At 39.6% G+C, this 7,398-nt stretch overlaps 1 protein-coding gene across 2 annotated transcripts in view; it reads left to right on the top strand.

Moving 5' to 3' along the window:
* The first annotated feature begins 362 nt into the window (after positions 1-362).
* Smc6 (structural maintenance of chromosomes 6) overlaps positions 363-7,398 on the top strand; it is a 74,747-nt gene continuing 67,711 nt past the window's right edge. The window contains exon 1 of one of the 2 annotated variants that reach the window (XM_026403371.2): positions 363-546. The gene's annotated coding sequence lies outside the window, so the exon portion shown is untranslated. Of the gene's footprint in view, positions 547-752; positions 986-7,398 lie in introns of those variants that run through there. The other variant, XM_026403452.2, reaches the window with a different exon arrangement.

The following is a 7,398-nucleotide window of genomic DNA, read 5'->3' as shown; positions in this document are numbered from 1 at the left end:
AAGCCCCAGCGAGCACTTTCGATATCAGCGCCTCGCCCGCCGGCCCGCCTCTTCCGGAAAATGGCTAGTCCCTCCCCAGGGCCCGCGTCGCCCGGGGCGGCTTCTTCCTGCCTCTACCGGGCTCGCGGACGCATGCGTGGACCTGCGGCGTGCGGCGCCCAGCTATCTCCTTTTTCTTTTAGGCAAACCTCCCGCTGCGCCGCTGCCGCCGCTACTGCCTCCGAGTGGCGCGTGCCTACCAGCTTCCTCCGCCCGCCCCCTTGTACTTCCGGCCCTCTCCCCTCGGACTCCAGAGGCGCGAAACGCCCAAAGCGCGCAGGCGCGGGAGGAGTCCTGGGGGGTGGTGGGCGGGCGCAGGCGCGGACCGTCCCGCGGTGGGCGCCGGGGCGGCGGAGCGACTGTCTTCTCCCGCGGCCGGCGCGCGGTTTTCGGCGGCCCAACAGCGGCCAGCCGAGGCCGCGGCGCTCTCACGGTGGCATTCGCGCCCAGTCGCACCGCGACAACCCCGGTGGTTGGGTCCCTTTGAGAGATTTCGACTTGTTGGAGGTAGGGTACGGGCGCGCGCTCGCCGTTCCTGGCTCCGGGACCCGTCCCCCGCCCCTGGCCCCTCGGTGGGCCCCCGGTCCACGGGGGCACCGCGGGGCCGCAGTGTCCCGGGCCTCTCCGTGGGCGCAGACGGCGCCGGCGACCCCTGGCGCGCAGTGGATTGCGGCGCCCTGTCCTCAGGGCGCAGGTCGCTGCCGCGGGAAACTTGGCTGTCTGCGCCGGGCCCGCCCTCCGCGTCCCCGGGCGGCCGGGCGTCGGCGGTCACGGGTGAGGTCCCGCAGGGAACTGGACTCGCGCCTCGAATCCGTGGGACCCCGCAGGCTGCAGCTTGAGTGTGTTTAAAGGACGTGAGCAAGCTTCGCGGCTGCAGGATCTGCCGTTGATGCCCAGTCTCGTGGAAAACGCCGGGTGTATCCCAATGAAATTGTGGTGTTGGAAGGTTTTGTGGTGGCATTTCTTTTTCCTTAATGTCTTGTGGGATTTAAATAGAAAAGAATCCCGGTTGGGAATTGCAGAAAACAAGACCTGAGGGTAAAGGAAGGGCTGTCGGAGTTTTAGGGCTTGAGATGATTCTGTGATGATTTCTAGAAAGAGCAACTGTTTGATGCTTAAAGCCTGAAAACAGAAGTTGTTTGAGTTTTTTTTTTTTTTTTTTATAACTCTGGGTATATTTAAAGAGTAGGAGATTAAGAGCCACTGTTACAGGACAAGCTATTCGGCAAGGTGTAGTCAAAAGAATTAGACGGCCGCTGTGTAGCTTTAATAATGGACAGTAGCATGTGCAGAGTGGTCTGCAGAGAGTTCCAAGGAGGTGGGAGGGAACATATTAGAACTTTTACTTAGATTTACTCTATTTCATTCTCTTACTATGTGAAGTGTACAGACTAACATAATTGTGTTGTTATGAGTTTTGGAATGCATATTCAAAATTTCTTTTGATGAGTGAGTGCAAGTACAAAATTTTGGAGACGACTGGTATATTGCTTAAAAATATGTTTTTGTTTGAGACAAACAGTTGTGTGACTTTGAGCAGATCAGTACCACCTTAAGTTTCAGTTTGTAACTCAGAATTCTTAAATATGGGGAGAGGGGTGGGAGAAAAACAGTGAAAGTTGTATTTACATATGGGGGAGAAACAACGTTATATATGGTTATCTATTATTAGTATAAAAACATTTAGTATTGACTCTGGCAAAAAGTAATTTCAAACGGAATGTTAAAATTGTTACAGTAAAAAGTAAGTTTTATTCCTCAGAAGTTTATTTTACTGAGTGCCTAGTCTGTGGAATTTTATGTAAAACTTGACTAAACCTTGACTGTGGTTTTTAAAAGAAAGTTTTAAAATCAAAGATGCACTTGGCTACCTGGGGATGTAGCTCATGGGTTGTGTTTGCCTAGCATGTCTGAGGTTCTAGGTTTAATCTACAGCACATTGTCTCCCCCCGCCCCCCCCCCCACACCTGCTCACAAGTACTTGACTGTCAGGAATTAACAAGTAACTCAAAATTTTACCATAAAAGCATATTTAGGATGACATCAAATGCCACAGTTCTGTGTACACAAACCCTGAAGTTCAGCTAGCAGAGGGTCAAGAATAGTTACTTTGTCTATATTAATGTTCACATTTTTGATTGACTACTTGAATGAATTACATCTTTTCTCAGCATACTTTCCTTCCTCACCAAATTCAAGCTACTTTCTGTAGTTTCTTCTCTGCACTCCCAAATCCACCTGCTGAATATATTTTATGACCTGCAGAACTCTCAATATCCTAGGAGCTCTTCGAACTCCGTTTTCAAACAAAACAAATCTATTATTTATGCTCCCTCCTTGACAAACCTTCTATCTACTTATAATGGTTTTTAGCATTAAATGAGAAGATAAAAGACAAACTGAAATCTTATAAAGCAAGCCCAAAGTTTGATTCACTTTAATTAGAACATGATTGGTACATCATAATAAAATTATTTTGGTAGTTTTAATGAAGGATAAACAAGTAGATAAAGAACAGATTAATAGTGTTTCATTGCCTATGAATAAGCTGTCAAACTCATTTGTTTATTCTAGTAAGGAACTGGCCATTGAAGAGATTGGACTTCAGCTTTGACAAACCTGGATTTGGATCTCTGCTAAGTTTTAGCTATATGTTAACCTTTTATGAGTTAAGTTGTAGCTACTTAAGTTCAGGTCTTTTGTTTGAATCTTAACTTCCCCTTTTGTTTATTCTAGTAAGGAACTTGGCCATTGAAGAGATTGGACTTCAGGTTTGACAAACCTGGATTTGGACCTCTGCTAAGTTTAGCTATATGTTAACCTTTTATGAGTTGTAACTAAGTTGTAGCTACTTAAGTTCAGGTCTTTTGTTTGAATCTTAACTTCCCCTTTTGTAAAAATGAGAGCAATATTTATAAGAATGTAAAAAGTTAAAAATAGATAAAGTATCTCAAAAACTGAGGCATAGTTATTCAACAAATGTTAATTCTACTCATCTGGAATTATAACCAGTTTTCTAAATCTTTGGTTGCATCTTCTTTCATCCCTGATACTGGCCAAAGTTTTTGTTCAGCCACTTATGATAATATTAGAAAGTAGTCTCTTCTCATTGTTATTCTCACTAAATCTAGTTATTTTTACCATTCCTCTGTCCCATATTGAGACCATAGGGATATTTTCAAAATACAAATCTGAGTATTTACATTTTTATTACCTAAAATGTGGACAGTACTTCCCAGTTTTGCTGATCTTGCATTTTTGGTGAATGGACTGAACAAGGTTTTACAGTTGCATACTTATTTATTATCTAGTAAACCTCATATTCCAATCAATATACTTAATTAATTCTTTACGTTAAAGATGAGATTATGAGGCTGATGATGTGTAGCTCAAGATTAGAGTGTTTGCCTAGCATGAACAAGGTTCTGGGTTCAATCCCCAGCAACACACACACACACACACACACACAACATGAGGTTGTTTAGTATAGAATGAATGTGTCTTTTGTGGTGGGAAGAGTGGAATTGGGGATAAGGTAAACACAAGCTGGGGCAGATTCAAAAATAGTAGTAACTTGTCTTTAATAAAAATTTGATAATTCTGTCTGGTGCAGTGGTGCATGCCTATAATCCCAGTGACTCAGGAGGATTTCAAGTGTGAGGCCAAACCTCAGCAATTTAGCGAGACCATGTCTCAAAATAAAAAAATAAAAAGATTTGGGTATGTAACTCAGTTGTAAAGCACCCCCAGGTTCAATCCCCAGTACAAAACAAAACTCCCAATAATTCTAAATCTCCTTACAGAACTAGACAGAAGTATGAATTATTAGTTACTAAAATTAGAAAGTTAGATTTTTATAACTCTGTTAAAAAATCAAGTGATAGCTTTCAAATTTCTTATGTATCTACGTGCTATAATAAACCTTTAGTTATTGATTTTTGTTTTGAACTTATTTTTTAATCAATCTTCAGTGTCTCTACTTTGGTGGTACTTGCTTCCTATAAAGGAGAAATGATGTGTCCCTTAATTCAGATTTTTTTTTAATTGTAATTTTAAATAAATACTTAAAATGAGCTTTATCTACATATTGAAAATCCCCAGAGGAGCTTTTTCTTTTTTGAGTGTATATTTTAGAATTTTGTTTTCAGTTATGTTTCTTTATCCCATTGGGAACAATTTTACTATTTTAACCTCTATCTAACTCTCAGAACATCAGGATATTCATATCTGTTTTTGAAAATCCATCATTATTAAATTACGAAGTGATCCCTATTCTAAAAGGAAGGAACCTCAGTGTCTGTTAGATTTCAGGTTACCTTGGCAACCTAACTGCAAACTGCAAATCCCAGTCTATGCCCAGCAAATAAAAACATCCATCATGGGGGTGGGGGGATGCTGAGGTTGTGGCTCTGTAGTAGAGCGCTCGCTTAGCCCTTGTAGGATGCTGGGTTCAATCCTCAGCACCACATAAAAATAAAATGAAGGTATTATGTCCAACTACAACTAAAACAACAACAGCAACTAAAAAAAAAATTGTCACGTAGTGTTTGTATGACATTCCATATGGTATGGATTGTAACATTTATTATAAGAAGTTTCATCATACTTAACCTAGTACATCTCTCTCCTTTGATTTGGCTTGCAAAACCACTGTTCTCTAATGATAAAATACTAAAATCAGTCGACTGATGTCAGATAATATATTAAGTGTTATTAAAAACTGTCTAAATGTTGGGAAAATCAAAAAGTAATGGTATCTTTTTGTGGTTCTGTAATAAATAAATTACTGTTCAGTGTTTGAAAAGGGAGTAGAGAATGGGCTAGAGAGAAGAAAGTGTTGCTAAGAATAATAATCTGGTAGTATTTTGAGAAATGTAAATTAGCAAGAAGTTGAAGCTAATGTACATTGATTCTTATTAAATAACTTGAAAAATGTTTGATTTTTGAAATTTTGGCTTCTATGAGAGATTCAAAATAAATAAATTATCTGCAAAGAATGATGCTGAGTATTATATAGATGTGGCTTTAATGGTAATTTTGTCTCAAAAATTTTGTTTGGGTTGTGTGTGTTTAATTGGCATTTGATTCATTATAATGTATTAGGTTTTTACATTGCCTTCAAAATAGAATAAAGCCCAGGTTCTTACACATGATTACCCACAGTCCTTCTCAAACTTTATAAAAATGTTCTATATAAACCACCTAAAGTCTTTTGAAGATTCTGATTCACTTGCTTTAGGGTGGGGCCTGAGATTTTGATTATCTACCCAGTGCCCAGGAAGCATCTGGATGATGCTTGTTGGTCGCTGGATCACTCTCTGCAATATCAAGACTGCAGGTCGTTCTGTGGTCCCTTTTATCCCAACCACTCTTAACTTTATTGCTTTCTAGCTATACTTTATCACGTATGGCACTATAACATGGATTTGCCTGTAGTATCCTCTGCAGCAGCAATTTGCAAAATATGGTGCATCGATCCATGGAAACTCTTTCCTGAGGTCTACAGAGTCAAAAATATTTTCATAATAATGGTAAAGCATCATTTGTCTTTTTCACTCTCATTTACTTTGGAGTGTATTCTGGAGTTTTCCAGAGATAATACAACATGCGATGGATGCCATTGCTTTGGCTGATAGAATGTGTACTTTTGTGTTCTTTGTTGTATAGATTTCTCATTTGTAATTTCTAATATGATAAATGTTGATAGATCTAAATAAAAACCCTTTAAGGTCTTTAGTACCTTTTAGGAGAACATAGCCTTTGTCATCCTAGGTATTGGGCCACAGAGAAAGAGTCAGATCTAGAACTTAACCAGAACTATTTCTTTAGCTGGTTGACTTGTAGGCTAGGGTGGCATTCCCCCTATGGTCCCCAGTGACACTGCAGTGAAGATGGTTTCGCCACATCTGTGCAAGTCCTACTTTTTCACTAGGCCTCTTCTAACAGCAGTCAACAGGAAGAAGAGTAAACAGTACCTTGTTATTGCCTGCTATCTATGTAAGTCTAGACCCTTTAAATGGTCTCTTACACCATTATCCTGGCCCCCCAATTCGTCTGCTTGCTTGCTCTGCTTATCCTTCTCTGACTCTATGTCCCTTGGGGTGCAGAGATGCTGCTTTTTATTTAGCATTTCAAGGATCAGAGTTCAGGCTTGAGCTTTGCTGACATCAGTGGAGAGGGAGCCTTGTTTTTTTCAGTGGTATCTGACAGGAGTAAGGCGGTTTTTGCCTAAGAGTGTTCTGTCTTATTACACTATCCTTTTTATTGAGGAAAGGGTAGAGAGGACCTGCTTTTGTTTAGGGCTATTTTTTTTTTTCCTGGCACCTGTATGTGTTTCCCGGTTAGTAATCCCTCAAAGTCTGGGATATTTAAGGCATGACACAAGCTCAGAACTCACTGCTGTGTTGTTCTCGGGTCCCTGGTCTAGATATATGTTTTCTTTTCATCTTTCAGAACGTTCTTAAGTTTGTTTTATATATTAACATTCAAAGTTTTTAATTGCATTTAGTAGGGAAAAAAAAAAAAACCTCTATTCTACATTCCTGAAAGCGGAAGTCTCCAGTTGCTTTTTAAAATTGTGTTTTGGAAGGAGGATTTAGAGATTAAACTCGAGCACCAGCATATTCCTTATATTTAGTTGTATAAAAATGTGTGAATTATCATTAAATGTCTCCTTAAAGAAAAGTTTGATAACACAAAGAACTAGTTTAGAGAAAAAATGTTCAAGACAGCTCTCAAACAGTAAAATTTGCATGAAGTAGTGACTACAGATAAGAATTTTATAAGATGTAAGGTAAGTAATAATTTTGAGTCTATGTTATCAATGTTTTAAAAATCAAATTATAAAATAGCAATTCAGGAGGATATTGTGAACCTGTAAAAACCAAAATACAAGAAAAAAATTGGAATGATTTCATAAAATTAGCTTTAAAAAGGCCTTCACTATTGAATAAGCTTACGTGTAGTTCTTTCTCATTTTCTTAAAATATTAAAATGTGATGCATCAGAAGACAATATAGAGCTTGAAAAAGAGGGACAAGCTACCCATTTTGCTTAATGAAGCATTCATTATCATAGTGTCAAGACTTGACAAAGGTAATTCTCCAAAACAGGTACTCCAAAATATGTATACATCTTTGTTATTTCTGCAGAATTGAGTCTGTCATTATATAACTTTGAAAAGTAGTGGACTAAAAAGTGAAATAAACACTGCATAGGAGTGTCTTTTGCTGCTTATTCTCTCTCTTGCATTCCTCCTCCAGAATCTCCTGTTTCTTCATATCTACTTTGTGTTCTTTTTGTAATGCCACTCTAGGAGCCTCCTTCCTTCCCAGCACATTTGTACCCTTTTAAGACTGG

Source organism: Urocitellus parryii, chromosome 12 (genome assembly GCF_045843805.1).
Source record: "Urocitellus parryii isolate mUroPar1 chromosome 12, mUroPar1.hap1, whole genome shotgun sequence".
Lineage (NCBI taxonomy): Eukaryota > Metazoa > Chordata > Mammalia > Rodentia > Sciuridae > Urocitellus > Urocitellus parryii.
Note: the sequence above shows the minus strand (reverse complement) of the source record. Positions and strands in the feature narration are given on the sequence as shown.